This window comes from Ambystoma mexicanum, chromosome 11, assembly GCF_040938575.1.
Source record: "Ambystoma mexicanum isolate Mex_15411 chromosome 11, UKY_AmexF1_1, whole genome shotgun sequence".
In the NCBI taxonomy this organism is placed as follows: domain Eukaryota; kingdom Metazoa; phylum Chordata; class Amphibia; order Caudata; family Ambystomatidae; genus Ambystoma; species Ambystoma mexicanum.
Window position 1 is genome coordinate 394,316,418 of NC_090934.1, and position 20,137 is coordinate 394,336,554.

Sequence of the window (20,137 nt, forward strand, 5' to 3'; positions counted from 1 at the left end):
ATGAAGATAATCAACCCCTTAAAGGAGCTCTCCTTAACGCTAGGTCTCTGGTGGCTCATGCTATCGACATAGCCAACCTAATCACAGAAAACAGCCTAGATTTCCTTGCCATAACCGAATCATGGTTACACAAGGCCGCAGGACCAGCAATCATGCTAGCCATCCCAGAAGGATATACTATTCTCAGACAAGACAGAGATGGCTCCCGAGGCGGCGGAATAGCTATCATATTTAGAGAAAGCTTATCTCTAAGACTAGCAGCTCCACATGACCTGCAATCTTGTGAATCCCTTTCTATCAAGCTACCACTAAAGAACTCCCAATAACTCACTATGTATGTAGTCTACAGACCCCCTGGTCCTATTGGCACCTTTGAAGAGGACTTGCATAACCTAATTGCTAGCAACCTCAAACACACCTCCCATGTATTAGTGCTTGGTGACCTTAACCTAGGCCTAAATGATCCTTCGGATAAACAGGCCGTGCAAATAGAAAACTCCCTTAAGGCACTAGGATTAACACAAAAGGTGAACGCTCCTACACATACCAAGGGTAGAACCTTGGACTGGGTAGCCGACTACAATTGCACAGCCACCATTACCTCTATCTCTCCCCTATCTTGGACTGACCACTTCCTCGTATCCTTGACACTCTCCACTACCAGACAGAGGGCCTCATTACGACTCAGGCGGTAAGGGGTTTACGGCGGTGTAAACAGCGCCGACCCTTACCGCCTGATTCCGAGGTCCCTTAGCGCCATGGAGTTTTTAACACCTGCTTAGGTGTTAAAATCCATGGCGCTAAGGGACCTTGATGTTAATTACGCCACCGTAATTTACGGTGGCGTAATTAACGCCTTCCCCACTCCCATTATGCCCTATGGGGCAAAAATGGGAATGGGGAAGGGTAAATGGGGATTGGGGACTTACCGCCCCGCCAACCTCGGAATGGGGCGGTAAGTCCGCCAACCACCATGGCGTAAACATAGTTTACGCCATGGTGGTAAAGGTACGACCCAGGCGGTAACTTACCGCCTGGGTCGTAATGAGGCCCAGAAACTCATAGCTCCCCAAGTAGCGCCACCCTGTCTAACCAGGTTAAAAAAGAATATTACGGACTGGCCACCAGGGGGCGCACGGATGAACGTCCTCTCCGTGTGAGCACCGCCCCCATGGTCCCAAAATAGCAGCATGAGCCCCCGCTGACGGCCCCCCCCACTGCGAAGTGCGAAATCCTATGGTCTGAGGAGACCCCCCTGCAGAGGAGAAGAAACCCGACGAAAATCGGGCCCGTTTTCGTTGAGAACGAGGTGTTTTAAGGAGCGCCCGTCCGCTGCACTACAGGAGACTCGAGTGCGGCAGCTTCTATGACGGGCCTCTCTGGCGGTGACGGTCCGCGCCCCAGGCCCATGGAGAAGACCAGACGCGGGACCCCAGAAAGCTGACGCCCCCCGGGACCGGCATATGAGCACGGGGTAAGTGGGGACCCCAGCCGCGAGACTCCGCGGCGCCAGGGCCCGTGCCCCGGCGGCGCCGCGTGACACGCGCGCCTTCCTCACTGCGGACGGCGCGTGTGGTGAGTTGTGCCCCGGGAACCGGACACGCTCTGGACAAAGCAGGGCGTCGACCCCTGCAGCTGTTGCCTGCTGGACCCGGACCCCTATACTTGTGCTGCTGCCCCCGGCTCCACCGGGGGTAGCGAGGTGCCTCTATACACCGGGCTGCGCCAGATCCCGACGGTGAGCCCTGAACCACAGCGCACGGCCCCAGGTCCTCCCTCCTTGCTGTAGAGGTGGGGAAGACCCCCCCGAAGGCCGAGAAGGCCGCGAGACGCCGCATTCAGTGAAGGACACAGCCTACAACACGGTCCGAATAAAAGACTGATTTCCATATGACCATTGCCCCTAACTGCTGACTGCCCTGGCATACGCTCCCTGCGCCAAACGCCATACTGAAGGGACAAGGGTAACCCCCTAGCACAGCACTACATACGGGGCAACCCCCACCTGGGCACACTTCTGGACCATGTAAACCCTGCGTTGGGGACACCGAACACTGCCCAAACGTCGCGCTCCACGTGCAACGGATTCCCAGCAATCTGGCAGGGAGGGTCTCAACAGAAGTCGCCTAGAACGCACAGGTGACCCCAATCCTGGGCGAGCATAGCAGCAATACCCTACCCCGTGACCCCCCGCTGACCTGACCCGAGGAATCGGCCCACATCACACGAAGTGCCGAGAACAAACGACAACACTGAGCCTGCCACCCGTGCATCCTCCCAGAGGGTAGGGCCCCCTATCCAGGGGCGTGTGCCTCCTCTAACCCGGGATTTGGCGCATGGACCCGCGCCACAAACTGGCCAAATTTGCCTACGGTCCATCCCCCGCACCCTCTAGGACCATAGACACCATGGCCACGGACCCATCGGAGGCAAGTGCTGCGGCCACCAAAGGAGACATTGCCACTCTATTGTCTGAAATAAAAAACATGGGTACCAGCCTTGGCAGCAAAATCGACAAAATCACCCAGAGAATGGACAGCTTCGAGGAACGATTGGAAAGCGTGGAGAACAATCAGACTTCAATTGACACCCTCGAAACTCAGATGGATGTACGAATCCGCAACATCGAGAAAAGGGAGATCGAGGCAAGGCTTAAGATGGATGACCTGGAAAACAGGGAAAGGAGAAATAACCTTCGCTTTTTCGGCATTCCGGAACGTGATGGTGAAACTGAGAAAGACCTGAGAGACGCCATTCACGACATCATCAAAATACTTACAGCTGATGAAGACATTGATGAACCCAAGACTGAACGCATACACAGAGCTGGAGGACCGCCTGGCGGCCCACGCTCTGTACTGGCCAAATTCCACCGATATCGAGACAAAACCAGAATTCTTGAAAAAGCCAGGTCTGGTGGCCCGCTCACGATGGGGGGCGCGCAAATCACCATCTTTCAAGACTTATCTTCGCTGACGTTAGCCCTAAGACGCCTTTGCAGCCCCCTGACGAAATGGCTGAAAGACCAAAACATAAGGTACAGATGGGGATACCCTTTCTCGCTTACCTTCGAACATGGCAGCAGGAAACTGATCCTACGCTCCGAAGAAGAAATCAAAGATTGCATCGCCGATCTCCTTGGAGCGAACCAGGGAAGCAAGGAAGGTGACGACGGCGAGCGCCCGGGAATGCAGTGGGAACTCCAGGGCCCTAGGCGCAAGAGGGTAAAGGGATCAAGAAAATATAGGCGCCCCAACAACACTCCCGAGCAGACCTGAGCCATGGAACCCAGGCGAAATTTGAGCTGACCACAGCCATAGCCACAATAAGCGGCGCTGTCTCCCGCGGAGATCGTTACATGGCGGACCCCGCCGAATGGATGCCGCCGCTGGCGGGGCATCCCTCCGGACCAAAAAGTGATGTGAACTCCCGCGGAGAGACCAGTAAACCACACGTAACGTTGGAATTTTTCACCTGTTGTTACTGTTGTTGAAACTGTATAATGTTTGGGGGAGGGGGAAAGGAGATGGGGGCTCACCCTTAAGTAGCGATGGGTAATCTGATTGGGACCGTGGAACGACGGTTCCCACTGATGGTCCGCCAACGGACCATACGTTTCCACCTAGTCCGTTCCGGACGCCGTCAACGGCTGCCGACGCAGCACACCCTGTTCCTACGCTCAAACGAACGCCACCAACTATGGTGGGACACGAGAGAAGGGGAGAGAGGTAATGAACACTTGGGAAATGTACAAATAACACTGCACTCGCTTCAAGATGTCGTATTTGCGATGACACAGGGTATCCGCAGGTCTTTCCGGACTCTGGTGGCGAAGGATTCCAGACTACAAACCGCCAATGGCATCACATGAGAAGGTCAAGGGCAAGGGTCTTCTCAGAATTGGGTCAATCAATGTGAAGGGACTGAACTCTCCTACCAAGAGGTCACTGGTACATAGAGAATTTCGAAGGTCTGGCATAGACATTCTCCTCATACAGGAGACGAAATTTGCGAGAGGTGAGGAGCGGACAGTTCTGGGGACTAGGGGAGGCACGGAATTTTGGGGCTCTGGTCCGCTCAGAAAGGGAGGGGTTGGAATCCTCATTAAGAAAGGAGTTGGGTTTGAATTAGAGAACTCCTGGTCAGATGTGAGCGGACGAGCCCTCTTGATTGTGGGGAAAATTGCAAGGATCCAGGTCACGATTGCCACAGTGTACTCGCCCAATACCGGACAGACTGCATTCCTCAGGAAAACGATTCCCAAAATAGTGCTGGAAACTGCAGGCCATCTCGTGGTGGGAGGCGACTTCAACCAGTGGATGGACCCATCTGTAGACTGGAGACCAGGCAACCCCGACACGCGAAACCAGCACAGAGGGGCCCGCACTGAATTCGCAGCCCTGATGGAGTTATACGATCTACGTGACGTATGGAGAGCACAGCATCATGACGAAAAGGGCTTCACTTTCTACTCGAACCCTCATGGCACATTCACGCGCATAGACTATATATTCCTCTCGTCTGATCTTGCGAAGTCCACAAGCCACTCCAGTATAGTTCCGATTACATGGACAGACCACGATATGGTACTGGCAGACGTCGACTGGGCTGATCTGCCGGTCGCCGGAGGATCTTGGCGCTGCAACGAGTCCCTTTGGACTGATGTGGTTTTCAGGGGAGAAATGGAGACCGAGATTGAAGAATATTTCAGGACAAATGACAATGGAGAGGTCTCCAAACAAGTGATCTGGGAAGCTGGGAAAGCTACGTGGAGAGGCGTGCTAATACGCGAGGGCTCCTCTAAAAAGAGAGAGCGGAGGATTGTCGAAAACAAGTTACGCAGTGAAATACACCAACTCGAGAGCGAATTGAGAGATGAAACAGAAATGGATTCCGCCAAACTGGACATGGCCCACCGCAAAAGAGAAGAGCTACGATTGGTGGAACATGGCCAGGTGGTGCGGAAATTGCAATTTCTGAAACAGACATACTATGAAAAAGGCGACAAGGCCGATGCACTCTTAGCTGCCAGGCTCAGGGAACGGAGAGAGGAACGCAAGGTTAAGGAGATATCAGAACCCACTAGCCCCACGACTCACCTACCCTGCTCAATACCCGAGCGTTTTGCCACCTTCTATGAAAACCTACATACCTCCGAGCTCCTATCGGCTCACTCTGACATAGCGTCCTATCTGTCCCCAATTACCATCCCCACAGTAACGCAAACGGAAGCCGAACTCCTTGATAGTCCCATAACTGAAAGCGAAACGAGAGATGAAATCAAACGACTTAAAATAGGGAAGTCGCCGGGCGAAGATGGCTACACGGCCGGTTTCTATAAGACCTTCGCCGATCAATTGTCACCCTTCCTTACGGAACTCTTTAACGAGATAGTGAGCTCTGGGACCGCCCCAGATTCCTTTAAGAAAGCCCTCATATCTGTCATCCCTAAAGAAGGTAGAGACCCCAAATCATGTGGATCGTATCGCCCCATTTCCCTCCTCAATCTGGACGCGAAGATTTATGCCAGGGTATTGGCTGCCAGACTAGAAACTTTAATGCCCAAACTAGTCCACTCCGACCAGGTCGGATTCATTCTCGGCAGGCAGGGTGCCGACACCATGCGTAAGACTCTGCACCTTGTCCACGCCGGACACAGTCTTCAAAATGACCCGGCCCTCCTGTCGATTGACGCGGAAAAGGCTTTTGACAGGATGTAATGGGACTTCCTGGATGCAGTCCTCCAGAAAGTAGGAATAGGCCCCAAATTCTGCGATGGGATACGAGCACTATATGCTTCTCCCACAGCGTCAATCTTTGTTAACGGAGAATACTCCAGGTGGTTTGAACTGCAAAGAGGGACCAGACAGGGATGCCCGCTCTCAGCGATCCTGTTCGCACTTTCCCTGGAGCCTCTGGCACAAAAGCTCAGAGACGACTCCCGAATAGAGGGAATACGGCTGGGAGGGACCGAATACAAAGCAGCGTTGTACGCTGATGACATCCTCCTACATCTAACCAGACCTATGACCTCAATCCCTCATGCCATAGCCCTAATAGAAGAATACGGTCGGTTCTCCGGATTCAAAGTGAATATGTCTAAGTCCATCCTCTTTCCCCTCCAAGGTGCCCCGGTTGAAAATGAGGCAAAGTTCCTCTCCCTTGGGCTCAAAATAGAACACGAGACACTACAATACCTAGGTATAAAGATTACTAGAACCCTAGATGACCTCTACGAGGCCAACTTCCCCCTGCTTCTCCGAAGCTTTGAAAGAGACCTCGAGAAATGGAGTGAACTGACGATCTCATGGCTGGGGCGTATTAACGCCGTCAAAATGGTGTGCCTCCCTCGCTTTCTATACCCCTTCCAGATGTTACCGATCGTGATACCCAACCAATTCTTTGTCGAGGCCCGGAGGACCATGCTGCGGTTCATCTGGCAGGGGAAGAGACCGAGGGTCTCATACGACACGCTTATTCTCCCCACAGAAAAAGGAGGGGTGGGTCTTCCTGACTTAAGGAATTATTATAAAGCTGCCCAGTTGCGTGTCCTAATCCCACACCTTAGGGACCACAAACACCTGCAATGGATCCAGATGGATAACCACTATATGTCCCCCGCCACAGTAGCAGAATGGCTTTGGTCCCCTTACCAACGGTGCAGAGGAAAATCAGACAACATCCCATATTGACTACTATATGGAGCATATGGCGCACCGGGAAAGAGATGCGAGAAGTCACCACCTGGCCATCCCCGCTCAGCCACCTATGGTCTCCTGGCGTAAATGGCCATATTCCGAACCTGGAACGATTCCAGTCATGGTATGAAGCGGGCCTTGAAAGGGTAGGACAACTTCAGAGAAAAGATTCGTTCATTACACTACCGGACCTGACAACGGCGCTGGGGATAGGTACCTTATCGACATTTCACTTTATCCAGCTAAAAGGGGTGTTGACAAAACCTGAATGGAGAGCAAAATTGAGAAGAGACCTCACCGCCTTTGAAAAACTTCTGGACTCCAGATCAGAAATGAAAGGCCTCATATCCGTGATGTACCAAACACTTTTAGCAGCAGGAGGTGGCAACACGGAACCCCTCAAAGCCAGATGGGAAAAAGACTTAGGTGAAGAGATACTCCCCGACCAATGGGACCTGATGTGCAAAGCCGCACCCAAATCCTCCATCTCCAGCCAGTACAAACTCCATGCAATAAAGCTCCTACATAGATGGCATTATGACCCACTCCGACTCTCTAAAATGTCCCAATCCATGAGCCCGAAATGCTGGAGGAGGTGTGGAGAAAATGCCAACTACTGGCACATGTGGTGGAGCTGTCCGCGCATCAAGGTGTTCTGGACTGAGGTTCTGGGATGGATTAAGGAGATAGATGATATTCACAGAGAACCCGACCCACACCTTGTTTTGTTTGGCCTTGAAAGAGACGAGGAAGAGTGGCTCCGGGTGAAAGGCCTGGCCCCCCAGCTGTTGTTGGCGGCAAGGGCCCTCATAGCGACCAAATGGAAGTCTCACCTGATCCCAGGGAAGGCCGAGTGGATCAAAATCGCTACAAATATTTATGTGATGGAAACGATCACCGCCTCCTTGCACAACAAATCTGTGAAATGTGAAACCCTATGGATGGACTTCAAGAACACGTATATCTCACCCCCTTCTGCCTCCCAATCAGAAGAGCCTCAAAACCCGACCGAATGATGCCACGTCCAAAGGACGATACGAAATACAAGAAGCGAGTCACCCAAGCCCGGCTGCCAATATCTTGCAATGCTTAGCCCTGTGCCAACCGCACGATACCGATACTAATGTTAGATGATTGCATTTGTGATGTACAACAAACCAAGTGGGGGGGGGGGCGGGTAGGAAGTACGGCAAACAGCCAACGAAGCATACTCAGGTAACTGGGACTGTCGCACGACTAAGAGACTCTTGGCATATCGTTCTAATTTGCATCTCGTGCCTGACTTGCCCTCCTGAGGGACGTACAACTGTGTTTAAACATCGTTTGCATTTTTCTGTTCTTTGTAAAACCAATAAATATAAAATTTAAAAAAAAAAAAAAAAAGAATATTACAGTGGACAGTGTGATCCCTAATATTCTACCTACCCTAAATTCTCTGCCAGACAATCTTGACTCAAGCACTATGGTGCAAGAATATAATAAGATCATGCTCACCACCTTGGACAAAGTCGCCCCCCTTAAATTGAGGGCTAGTAAAGCTAAACTACATCTCACAAGTGGTTCACTCCACAGCTAAAGGACCTGCGACTATTAAAAAAAAATGTGAAACTGACTGGCGCCTCTGCCCCTCCCATGAGAACAAAAAGAAGTTAGCATCCACGGCGTCATTCTATAAAAAAGAAATCTGCCAGGCAAAACTCCTACAATGAACGGATAGCTAATTCCAACTCTAGTATGAAATAATTATTCACAATTCTCAGAGAACTAGAGTCCCCCATCTCTCCACCCAATATCTGCATCAAAGATAAGAACTGGTGCTCAGAGATGCAACAAGCACTAACCAATAAAATTAACACTCTCCAAACCAAAATAAAAAACAAAAAAGACTCTCTGAACTTATCTCAACCAACCAACTACCACTCTCGACCAAATGTAAACATCCCTGACCTAAATACCACATTCTGCTTCACTAAAACTACAATTCTTGAAGTGGAAAAAACCATCCTCTCTCTCAAACCGTCTAATTGCAAAGGAGATATCTGTCCAGCATACATCATAAAAGAGGCTGCAAGAGACCTCTCCCCCTTCATCTCCAAACTGATTAATGCCTCCTTTGCCTCCGGCACCGTTCCAGCCAATCTCAAGCAATCATGGGTGCTCCCGCTTCTCAAGAAGCAAACATTAGACCCACTTATCGCTACCAATTACCGCCCTATCACAACAGTATCATTTTTACTTAAAATTTTAGATAAAGTTGCTTACTTACAGATCCAGAAATATCTCGAACAGCACAAACTCCTGGGGGTCCGACAGTCAGGATTCCGACGATTGCATGGGACGGAGACTGCACTAATAGACCTGACGACTCGATGAGCTGAGAGATCAAGGGAAAACAGCATTATTGCTGCTACTCGATCTCTCAGATGCATTCGACCTGGTCGATCATAAGGTCCTCTGTAGGCATCTAGAAACAGCAGCCCACTTCTCCATAGGCGCTGTTAAGTGGATAGAATAATTCCTGAGTGACAGAACTAGTAGAGTATTCTCACCCTCTGCGGCTGCAGATCCTACCCCTATCATGTGTGTGGTCCCTCAGGGTTCTTGTGTGTCCCCCACTCTCTACAATATATTCACAAAGCCACTGTTCGATGATCTGGACCTTCTGGGTGTCACCTACACTAACTATGCAGATGACACTCAGATTCTCCTCCCACTTTCTGGGAATCATGGTAGGGACCTGGCGTTGGTGAATAGAATCTATCTCATCATTCAGGCATGGATGGCCACTCACGGCCTATGCCTGAATGATGACAAGACAGAGTTGATCATTCTCGGCTCCCCGTCCAACGTTTCCAAACTAGGGCATGAATATGCCTCCTTCATCATTGACGGTAACAACACCATCGTCTCCAAGGAGGTAAAAACACTGGGTTTCTACCTCGATGCAACAATGTCCTTTACTAAACAACTAAATTCTCTGGCGACAACAGGGCCACGCAGGGCCACGGTAAGTAACTTGCGAGCATTACATCAGGCAGATAATAATTAAGCATTCATAGTAATGCTATCGACAGGTGCAGGGGTCCGGGGGGTGGTGGGTCATCATTGTCGTCGCGATCACCAGAGTTCAGGGAGCACAGGTATGATCGAAAGGGAACCCAAACGTCTCTGGGCCTCCTGGCAGCAGGCTGCAAGAAGTACCAGTGTTCTTTTACAACATAGGCCCACGTAACAGCTTGAAGCCACTGGTCAAAGGTGGGGGACCTAGGTCACAGCCAGATTAGTAATATGCAGCGGGCTGCGAGTAGCGTGCAGAGACTAGCCAGCCTCGTAAGGTCGCGGCCAGTATGGGGGAACTCGTGGAATAAGCATGTCATTGGTGACGGAGCAATGTTGTGGTCGAGCATCGTGGATACCGCCTTGCAAACCTCCTCCCAGAACGCAGTTAAGTTTGTGCAGGACCAAAGCATGTGGATATAATCTGCATTGTCAGTTTTGCAACTCGAGCACGCAGCAGGTCTGTCTCTCGTCATCGGTGTAGTCTAATCTGAGTGTAATGATATCTATGTAGTATTTTTAGTTGAATCAGTTTGAATCCGGAGTTAAAGGAGACCACCTGTGCGCGCGTGCAGATATATTCCCAAATCTGTTCAGTGAACTCCAAACCCAGTTCTCTACTACACGTTTCCCGGAGCCTCCCCAGGGGGAGCCCTGTCCTGCTCTGAATGAGGCCGTACAACCTGGTAACCCTCCCCCTCATCGTAGAGCCACTCATAATCTCAGACAGTAATCTATCATCTGGAGGCAATGAGGGGAAATCATGTCATCTACCCTTCATTGCTCGGTGAAGCTCAGCATATTGCAGCCAACGAGAGGGTTGTCTTCTCGGGGATTCTGGAGGGTCCTGCCATTCAGTGAAGGACTTTTGAGTGAAAACATTACGGATAGTATCAAAACCCGCCTCTACCCATAGTCGGACCATTGTACCATCAACGGTGGGTAGCTCGGGCAGAAAGTTCCAAGGTGGAGGTCCCTGTACTAGTTTTCCAAAGCCTCCTCCAAGCCAACATCATGACTTCAGAAGGGTCTAAGGGTTCCAGCCTCAATTTGAAGGGAGAAAGGACCAGGGAACGAATAGCAAGGCTCTCAGACACCAGGCGTTCAAGTTTAACATGTGGAGGGGGATCAGCAGGGTCAAACCAAAATGCTGCGAAGTGGGCTTGGGCAGCAGTCCAATATCGCTCGAAGTTGGGAGCTGCAAACTAACCTTGCGAGAAGGAGGCAGATAATGTTTCGAGTTTTAGGCGTACAGCACCAGAGTGCCAAAGAAATGAATTGATCATTTGAGTTAGTGTTTTTAAAGAATTCACTACCAGGCCAAAGTGGAATCTATATAAGAGTTGTGGGAGAATCACCATCTTGAGGACAGCCACCCTCCCGGCCAGTGTAATCAGGCGGGTACCCCAGCCCTCAGCTTTCTGGGCCAGTAGAGAGAGGTAATTCCCATAGTTATGGTTGTAGAGTGAGGGCTGTTGCCGAGAAACAAATACCCCTAAGAACTATCTCTGATTGAGACCAGGAGAAGCCATGAAGGTCACAGGGAGTCAGGGTAGCATCGGTTAACGGAAAGAGTATAGACTTCGCGCAGTTGAGCTGAAGTCTGGATAAGGTGCCAAAGAGAATCACATCTTCCAGTATTTGTGCCAGATTTTCCTCTGGGGAGCGGATATACAACAGGGCGTCATCTGCATATAGAGAGATGATTTCCGGTTCCCTGGAAAGTCTTACACCCCTCTGGGCATGTCGTTGGCGGATCCTGTCAGCCAATGGCTTGATGGCCAATGCGAATATTAGGGGTGAGAAGGGACAACCCTACCCGATGCCTCTATCTATCCTAAACTGGGAGGAGCATCGGTCCTCAGTACGGACACTAGCAACAGGGGATGAGTATAGTAATTTTACCCATGATGAAAACTGAATGCCAAAATTACTCTTTTCCAGTACCAGCCACAGAAATCTCAAGGATACCGAGTTGAACTCCTTTTGCATATCCAATGAGGCTGCTACGGCCTTTTGCACCAAGCGCCCCTTGTAGTATTTATAAAACTCAGTGGTGAGTCCGTCTGAGCCCGGAGCCTTCCCAGAAGTGAGTGAGTCTATTGCCAGCAATATCTCATCATTAGTTATTGGTCGATCTAGTGTTTCCCTTGTCTCTGCAAACAGTACTGAAAGTGTGATACTGTCGAGAAAGTATTCGATCTCTGCTAATGAGGCGATGTCTACATTGGTGTACAGTGATTCATAAAAAGAGCGAAACTCGTCGTTAATTTCTTGGGACAACAGTGCAAGGCTACCATTAGCTCGTTCAATGGCTGGAATATGGATGGTCCCCTTTCACGACGAATTAGTCTGGCCAGCAGGCGCCCAAGGCGTTCCTCTTCACCATATCTTCTGGTGGCCTGAGGTTCATCCAGGAACTTGCGTCCCTGGTCAGCTTGAGCACGAATGGTGTCTATCACCATGCCCATATTTCTAATGGTGTCAGCTGACATGGATGAGGCATATTGGGATTCTAATTTGGCTAGAAGGAGCTCACCCTCCTCAATGGACTTACGGATCACTTTAAGGATATCTGCTTCTTTCGTTAGGGCAACTCCCCGGATGTAGGCCTTGATGGACTCCCATAAGATGGCTTGGATCTCTACCGATCCAGTATTGGTCGCAAAGAATTCATCTATGTTGACTCCCAGTTCCGACTCAAACACTGTATCTAGTAGGGAATGTGGTTTCAATCTCCATGTACGTGTAGCCCCGCTCCCCTCCCCCATTGGAGTGAGACCGTGATCGGGGAGTGATCTGAGAAAGTTCTAGTCCTGTGATCTATGAATCTGATAAGTATATCAGACAGTAGCCACCTGTCGATTCGAGAATGAGAGTCGTGAACCGATGAGTAAAAGGAGAAGATGCGGGAGTTAGGATGAATTAATCTCCATGCATCGACCACCCCCAGCATGGTCTGTATCTTGATAATGGTTTTGTCAGCTCGGGAGAGTCGTCTAGGTTTCGTGCCTCATCTGTCCATGTCAATGTCGACTATAGTGTTAAAGTCCCCCCACAATAGTATCGGAATGAGAGGGAAGCCCGCCAGCAGAGAGGAGAGGTGGGAAAAGAAATCAGGGTCGTCAACATTTGGACCATATATATTAAGTAAAACCACTTCTCGCCCAAGAAGTGAGCCGAAGAGCAGGATATAGTGTCCAAGGGAGTCAATATGTGAGATCTTGTGAGTGAATTTGAGAGACCTATGTATAAGTATCATAACCCTTGGCTTTGGGAGGAGTAGGTTATGTAGTAGCATTGGGGGCCCCAGGATCTAGCAAACCTGTTGAATCCCCTGGCATGCGCATGAGTTTCCTGCAGAAAAAGAATTTTAACTTTGTGTCTTTCAATGTACAATTGTAGTTTACGCATTTTAACTGGATTACCCAGTCCCCTAATGTTCCAGCTCATACAAATTATGTGTTAATCCGCCATCAAGACAGTAGGCACTTGTCCACACAAGGATAATATAACGTCTATGTATCGCATTAAGACCCAGCCGGCTGGTAAAGAGCGATACATGGTCCGGTTAACTCGAGGGATCATAACCGCTTGGCTCTGTCGTCACGTGTCAAGCAATTTTTTGAACTTTTGTCCCACCACTCCTAGCCCCCTCCCAATGAGATGGGTGAAATCCCCATAGAACCACAAACCATAACAACAATGATCACAGCACTGCATGGGGGCTGTGCATAAGCCTAGAGCGCTGACCAGGAACCGATTTGGACATTAAGAAAAAACATGCTATGGTGCACAATTCAAAGGATAGTAGAAATGCATTACATGAGGGGCTATCAAAGATGGAATGGATCCCCAGTTATCTTCCGAATATGGAAATAATCATGCAGATGTAGAATGAGTTCAATTAGGCAGGGACCATGGTGGCATCTTGTGCCCTATGGGGGAATCATGATGTGAAGAAGATCGAGGGGGTTAACAAAGGGAAAACGGGTTAAACCATCAGCCAGGGAAATTTTCATCAATTAATTTCGAGGCTTCCTCTGGGATAGTGAAAAAGAAGACTTTGTCCGAGTGTTCGATCCTTAGTTTTGCAGGGTACATAATACAGTATTTGGCACCCAGGTCCCAGAGCCATTTCTTAGCCGATAAGAAGAATTTTCGTTCCTGTTGGACTGCTACATTGAAATCCGGGTACAGATGTATCCTGGTGGAGCCAAGCATCAGCCCACCCTTGGCCCTGGCCACGCACAGCAGAGTGTCTCTATCACGATAATTTACAACTCTGACGGGGTGAGGGGGAGCACCGTGTCTGTGCTTCGCAGGCCAGTGATCTGTGAGCTTGCTCAATCTCAAAGTGCGGTGAAAGCTTCGGGTGTCGAGTAGGGACAGGAGCATTCGTTCGACATAATCCTCCATGGGACGTTACATTTTTCCTCTGGAACTCCAATAATACGCAGGTTGTTACGTCTGGCTCTCTATTCCAGGTCATCATTTTTCTAACTGACCGCCTGAACCTTTGTGGACAATGTGACAACTTCAGTTTGGAGCGTTGTGATACTATCCTCTGCGACACCGACTCTGGACTCCACCTCTGGCACTCGGGTATCAGTTTTCTACATCCGGGCTTTAATTGATCCGATTGTCCTGCTCATATCGTCCAGTTTGGAGTGTAGCACAGTAAACCCCTCACGCATGTAGTCCATAATTTTCTGGATTTCCGTGGCCTCAGTAGAAGTTTCGGGGGTGGCCGCAGTCTCTAGTTGGGCTTTGCCAGATTTGGGTGTAGACTTCACAAACATAGTTCTGTTTCTTGTTAGTGCCCTTAGACATGACTATATCAGTCTGTATGTTTGAGCAGGGTTGAGCGCAATGTCAGGGACATCAACGATCAGGACCCTTCTCACTGCCCACGAAGAGGGGGACCTTCCAGAGGTCAGAGCCGTTCCCCAGGACCGGGGGCCGATGACAATAAAGCAGGCATAGAGGGATGCAGTAAGTTCAGTCATGCTACGGCTTATCCAATGGCAGGGGTAGACTGAGTGGTCTGTGCGAGGGGTACAAGGATACAGGAGAGGGAGATACCACAAATCGATAGCTCCAGGTTGTAGCTTGGGTTGGAGTCTGATGATCACAGACCTGCTTCAGTATATGGCATCCAACCGCCTTCTGGGTGGTGTGGGGGGACCAACAATTTTACAACACCTTCAGTGACTCATGTGGCCTGTTTTCGTTGGATGAAGCTGTGGTAGTCAAGAAGGTAGCGCTGGTTAAGAATGCTTACAAAGCAACCCACAGCCAACCTGTGGTAGGTTAGTGTAGTCAGGTGGTAAACGTGTGTCAGGCTCTCCCGACTGAACTCCCAGGCTATGAATTTTGTTGGGTGCCTTGTTTTAAGGGGACAGATGGGTTGTAGCCTCCCCCATAATCCAAGTCAGGTGGTACCGATGCAAAATTTATAGGACCCTCACACGTGTTGTGGTCCAGTTGAATTCCCCCGATTGTAGTGGTCCCTATTAGCCAGCCTTTCAGGGTTGCCTAGTGGAGCAAGCGAAGCAAGCACTGTATTAAGTGGGACCCATGGGGGGTTGCAGCAATAGAGTTCTGTGTCTCGGGTAGGAGGTGTAGCCAGTACAGTCCTGCACCCTGCGTGCCAAAAGTATCAGGTCTCATTTCACTCGCCCGTTTTAAGCAAGGGCCAGGGGGGTAACAGACACCTGTGGGGAGAGAGCGTCCATCATTGTATAAAATAGTTGGGAGATACCAGACTTACTGGGCCCTGGAATGGTAGTGCTTGTGGGCCCTCACGGACCGTAGTAGCCCAGTCCCGCCAGGCCTAAGTACACAGAGGCCATGTGATTGCCTCAGTGCTATTCAGAAAGTTCCTCTCCTCCCGGGGCCCAGGTGTACTCACTGTGCGCCGGCTAGATAAAATAGCAGAAGTTGCGGCGTGCAGAGTTCAGCTCTTCAGGCAGCGTGGGGAAGCGAGGCTGGATCCCGTATTAGAGCGGTGATTGTTCCAGGCTGTAGTCATGTTGCTCTTGGCTTGGGGAACGGGCACGCAGCGTCTAGCCTCCAGCACAGCGTAGGTCCACCAATCTGCATTGCTAGATGGACCGTCACAAGCGTCGCAGGGCCATTCATATAATGGGAGTCCCGCGGCTAGTGGAGCCTGAGGAATCACATCTTGTGCCTCTGCGACTGGGAGCCAGACACCGACTCCAGGTACTCAATTAGGGCGCACCTCCCAGCTCTCGTCCCCCGTATCACCAGCCGGAGTTCGTCAAGTTTAAACAGCCCCCAGGACGGGCCGCTGTGCATGAAGCGTTGGTGCAGGTGTCCAAGGAAAGGGCAAGGGTATGGGCAGGTGAAGATCCTGGGTCCCTCGTTATGTTGTTGGGGAGCCATATAGTACAGCCCAGAGCGGTGGATCCCCAGAAGCTCTGCCCCTTTTTCCGGCCTATGGGGAAACGGTCTCTAGCCTGGAGTGAGGCTGCGCTATATGGGTATTGAGGGTGGCCCGCCCGTCTAGTCCTCACCGGCATGCAGACGGGGATGATTTCTCTGCCATGTCACCCTGAAGAATTACAAAAAGGGAGCCAGCGCTGCCTGGGATCTCTAGCAGCCGAGGCGCCCATCTCGTGAGGCAGGAATCGACACTGAAAAATGAGATCAATAGTAGAAAATGAAGCCCGAAGCGGAGCGCCTCGTCTAGGCTGCCATCTCGCAGCTGTGCAACAGCGCCCCCCGAAGACGAAATTCTTGAGGACTTCTGGCCATATGGGATTCATTTTAACTGTAGCTGAAACTTTCTTGATGCTAAATTCCAGGTACAGTTTAGGGCCTTGTCAGCTTTCACAAGTTCTCAAAAAGTTGGTATGTTTCATACATGTCCAGAAGCAAAAAGAACAATAGGCAAACAGAAAACAGTAATTGCCATCAGGATGCATCAGTGGATGAACGGAATGGCCAGCAGTGTTCTGCATAATCTTAGATACACACAGGCAGAACCAGGACACCAATTAGGAACAGGAACTACCCAGTAGCATGAATGTTGAAAGAGCCTAAACAGTCTTCAGCAAATTATGTCCTTGCAGCTTCTCTGATTAATTCTTATGACTTCAACTTTATCAAAAGGTATCAAAGAACGTCAATATTAGCCTACACAAATCGAGGAAATGCTTTTTATTTTACTAAATTACTTGATTATTGCTCTGTCCCCTCTGTGGATGGAAGTTCTATCTTCCTAGAGCAGCTAAATCAGGACATTGGAGAGCAGAAGCAGATGGTTACGCCTCCCATTCTGAGTTTGAGTCAGCACTCACTGGCAATGACACAGCACTATTGACTGAAGCTGCCTATGTTGAAGCAATAGTATTATCCTGAATCGGCACTGAACACCTACCTCTGGCTTCAGCAAGGCTGCATACAGAAGGACATTTTAGTGGGAGTGGTCCTGCTGATTCACATCCTCCATTATCAATTGAAGCAGAAAACTCTGGAATTGGCACATTTGACACTGATGCTTCATGTGGTGGCTGTACCCTTTGTCAGTTTGAGGCATGACCCAAGTGGAATGCCCCTCGCATCCAATAACGATTGGCATAGTGGTGAAAGGTCCTAACGTACAGCTACACTACAAAGAACTGCAATTGGTGACTGTTCCACTGAAATACAGACAACCCTCATAAGGGCCAAGGGGTCTTTTAGGGCTGCACTTCACACTGAATTGCCAGCAGGACTTGCCATTTGCAACCACTGAGCGGGGGACACATCATGCCCTTTGCATTTCACAATGGTGAGTGCAGAAGGTAGAAAAGAGATTCCAAAAGGGCTGATACATAGACACCATTTAAAATATGTCAAACAGCCATGTTGCTTCCACAATATGCCAAAGTCATTCATCACGCCATGGGTATAGTGGGAATATGTATGTGTACATCATGGCACATTTCCTTTTAGACAGCACACATGCATGGTAAAAAGCAATCAATTTCGCAACTTGAGCACAATGAACATTTGCCAATTGATGCAGTATACAAACTGCATGATCCATTGAAACATTGCCCAGATCATTACATACACAAGAGTCAAAGAACAGAAGCATCTCAGGGATTTGCAGTGGTGGGACATCCTTTAAATCAATTCTAGGAGTCAAAGTTTTCAAACACCACTAGACAATCATGGGGGCCCCATCTGAAGGGGTCGAGAGAAAATAGGCAGGATTATGACCGTGGTTGACAGTGACATTAGTTGCAGGGATCAGAAGCTTTTAGCATTTGTTTAAACATGAATTGTATATGTGCTGTATCTTGCATATCAAGAATAATGATAGGACAGCTTGAGGCACTGCTACAGTGCCTCAATACCCCTGAAGCAAATTATCGGCTTTCTCTAATAAAATACAGTTGCTGCCACAGCACATTAACAAGATGGTACAGGATTTAGTGCAGGATATAGTGTAATAGGCAATTGGTTGGTGTTTCTCACCCTATATTTTAGTAAACACTCTCAGGGCAAAGCCTTTATATTCTTCAAAACACAGAGTGAAAGATTTTTGAAAATTCGGTAGACCCAAGCGGGAGCCTTTAACAATTCTTTCTTGATTGTGACAAATGTGTTCTCCTCTTCAGATGACCAGGTGAGGGATTTGCGGACAGGGTGATGAGTGTTATTGTATAGGGATGGATAATTGAAACAGCCCATAAGCAACTAGTGGTGGTAGCTCAGTACTCAAAGAAACTTGCTCAGTTGCTTTCAGGTTTGGGGTCTGGGTACTTGTAGAATCACATTGATTCAATCTTTAGATAGAGGTCCCCCACAGAGATATAACGACGAAGATAATGGGCTTGGGTTTGGCATACATGAAACTTTTCTTTAGATGCTTTGTAGAACGAGATAATCTTGTTTGCAAGCTTTCAATGAGGGAGATACCAAAAAAAGGTTGTCAACATACTGAACCAAGACAGAACCCTGTTTTGAACCCCAGCGAGTCAAGATCTCATTTAACATCTATGAAAAGAGTATTAGATTTCCCACATACCCGGGGGTCAATGAGTAATGTGATACTGAAGATTTTCATACATAAAGGAAATTAGTATCTGGCGATGGTCGATGAGCTTGTAACAAGCAAGTTTATAGGTCCTTGCTAGGTTGTTACCAGCCGCGTTCTGGCCGCCATGGAAAGGGAGAAGTGACTACATGTAGTCCCTTCTCCTCGTTCCCTGGTGGCCATCTTTTTTGTTTACTTTTTTCAATGGCCATAATGGAAAGGGAGAAGGAACTACATACAGTCCCTTCTCCCCGTTCCATGGCGGTCACTTTTGCTCTTTTCTTTTTTTTTCAGTGGCGCAACGCCAAAGGCGTCACGCAACTTTAAAAAAGTAACTATTAGTACCCTGGTCAAACAGCCAAGAATTGTATTTTCTGCTGATAAGTCAATTAACATAAGGAGCAGAATAATAAAGTAGAATCAGCCCTCTTGGTATTCTATTCTTTATTGACTACAGGAGATGGAGGAGGAGGAGGTGAAAATGACTTTAAAAAAGGTGGGAGCAGTGTTGGACGGGCTGACTGCTGAGCTGGTCAATTCTGGCACTCAGACTTCCAATGACCAATGTTTTGCAGTAATTGCACATCTTTGCACACTTTTGTTGTCTGTCTATTTAAAGCTTTTTCTTGATCAAAATTAATAGGGGCTCCTCTTTCTCTGCCCTGTCCTCTTCCCCTAAAACGAGTGCCTGCTCAGTACCCCACCCTTCCTTGCGAGCACTGTAACTGCAGTTTTTGTAACACCATTAATGTAGTCTCTGTAGTTTGTTTTTGTCCCGCTGTCTTTTCATAAAAGTGATGCCAGCTAATAACATTTTATTCAAGTTCTTGCGTTCCGAGGCAGTGCATACAGCTTTAATTCCATCAGCTATCTTGGGCTACAGTAATAGTTGCATTGGGGATCCCTGAAAACCGATAAAAGTATTGTTTCAATTTCTCGAGCAAATCAGCTCATTCTCTCCCTTGCTTTGTTTCTATGCATTGATTCTAGTCCAGTCTGTTTTCTTGAGGCACATTTCTAGGATGGTGAGGAGTAGCCTGGGAACCTATCAGGAGGAAGGGCAGTTCTTAACAACGGATTGAGATTAGAACAAGTGGGATTGCAACATTCAATAGTGTCTTCATTGATGTTAGGAAAGTTTTAAGAAGATCAGTGGAACTCCATGGTATGTGCACAGTCACTGTTTCATAACCTGCCCCAGGTAACCATCTCCAAGGGTATGCACCAACATCAGTTCATGTTGGTGTGTTATGGAAGCCTTCAAAAGTTGTGGATGCAAAAGATGAAGGTAAAGCACATAAAATATTGGAAATCACATCTATCACACTGC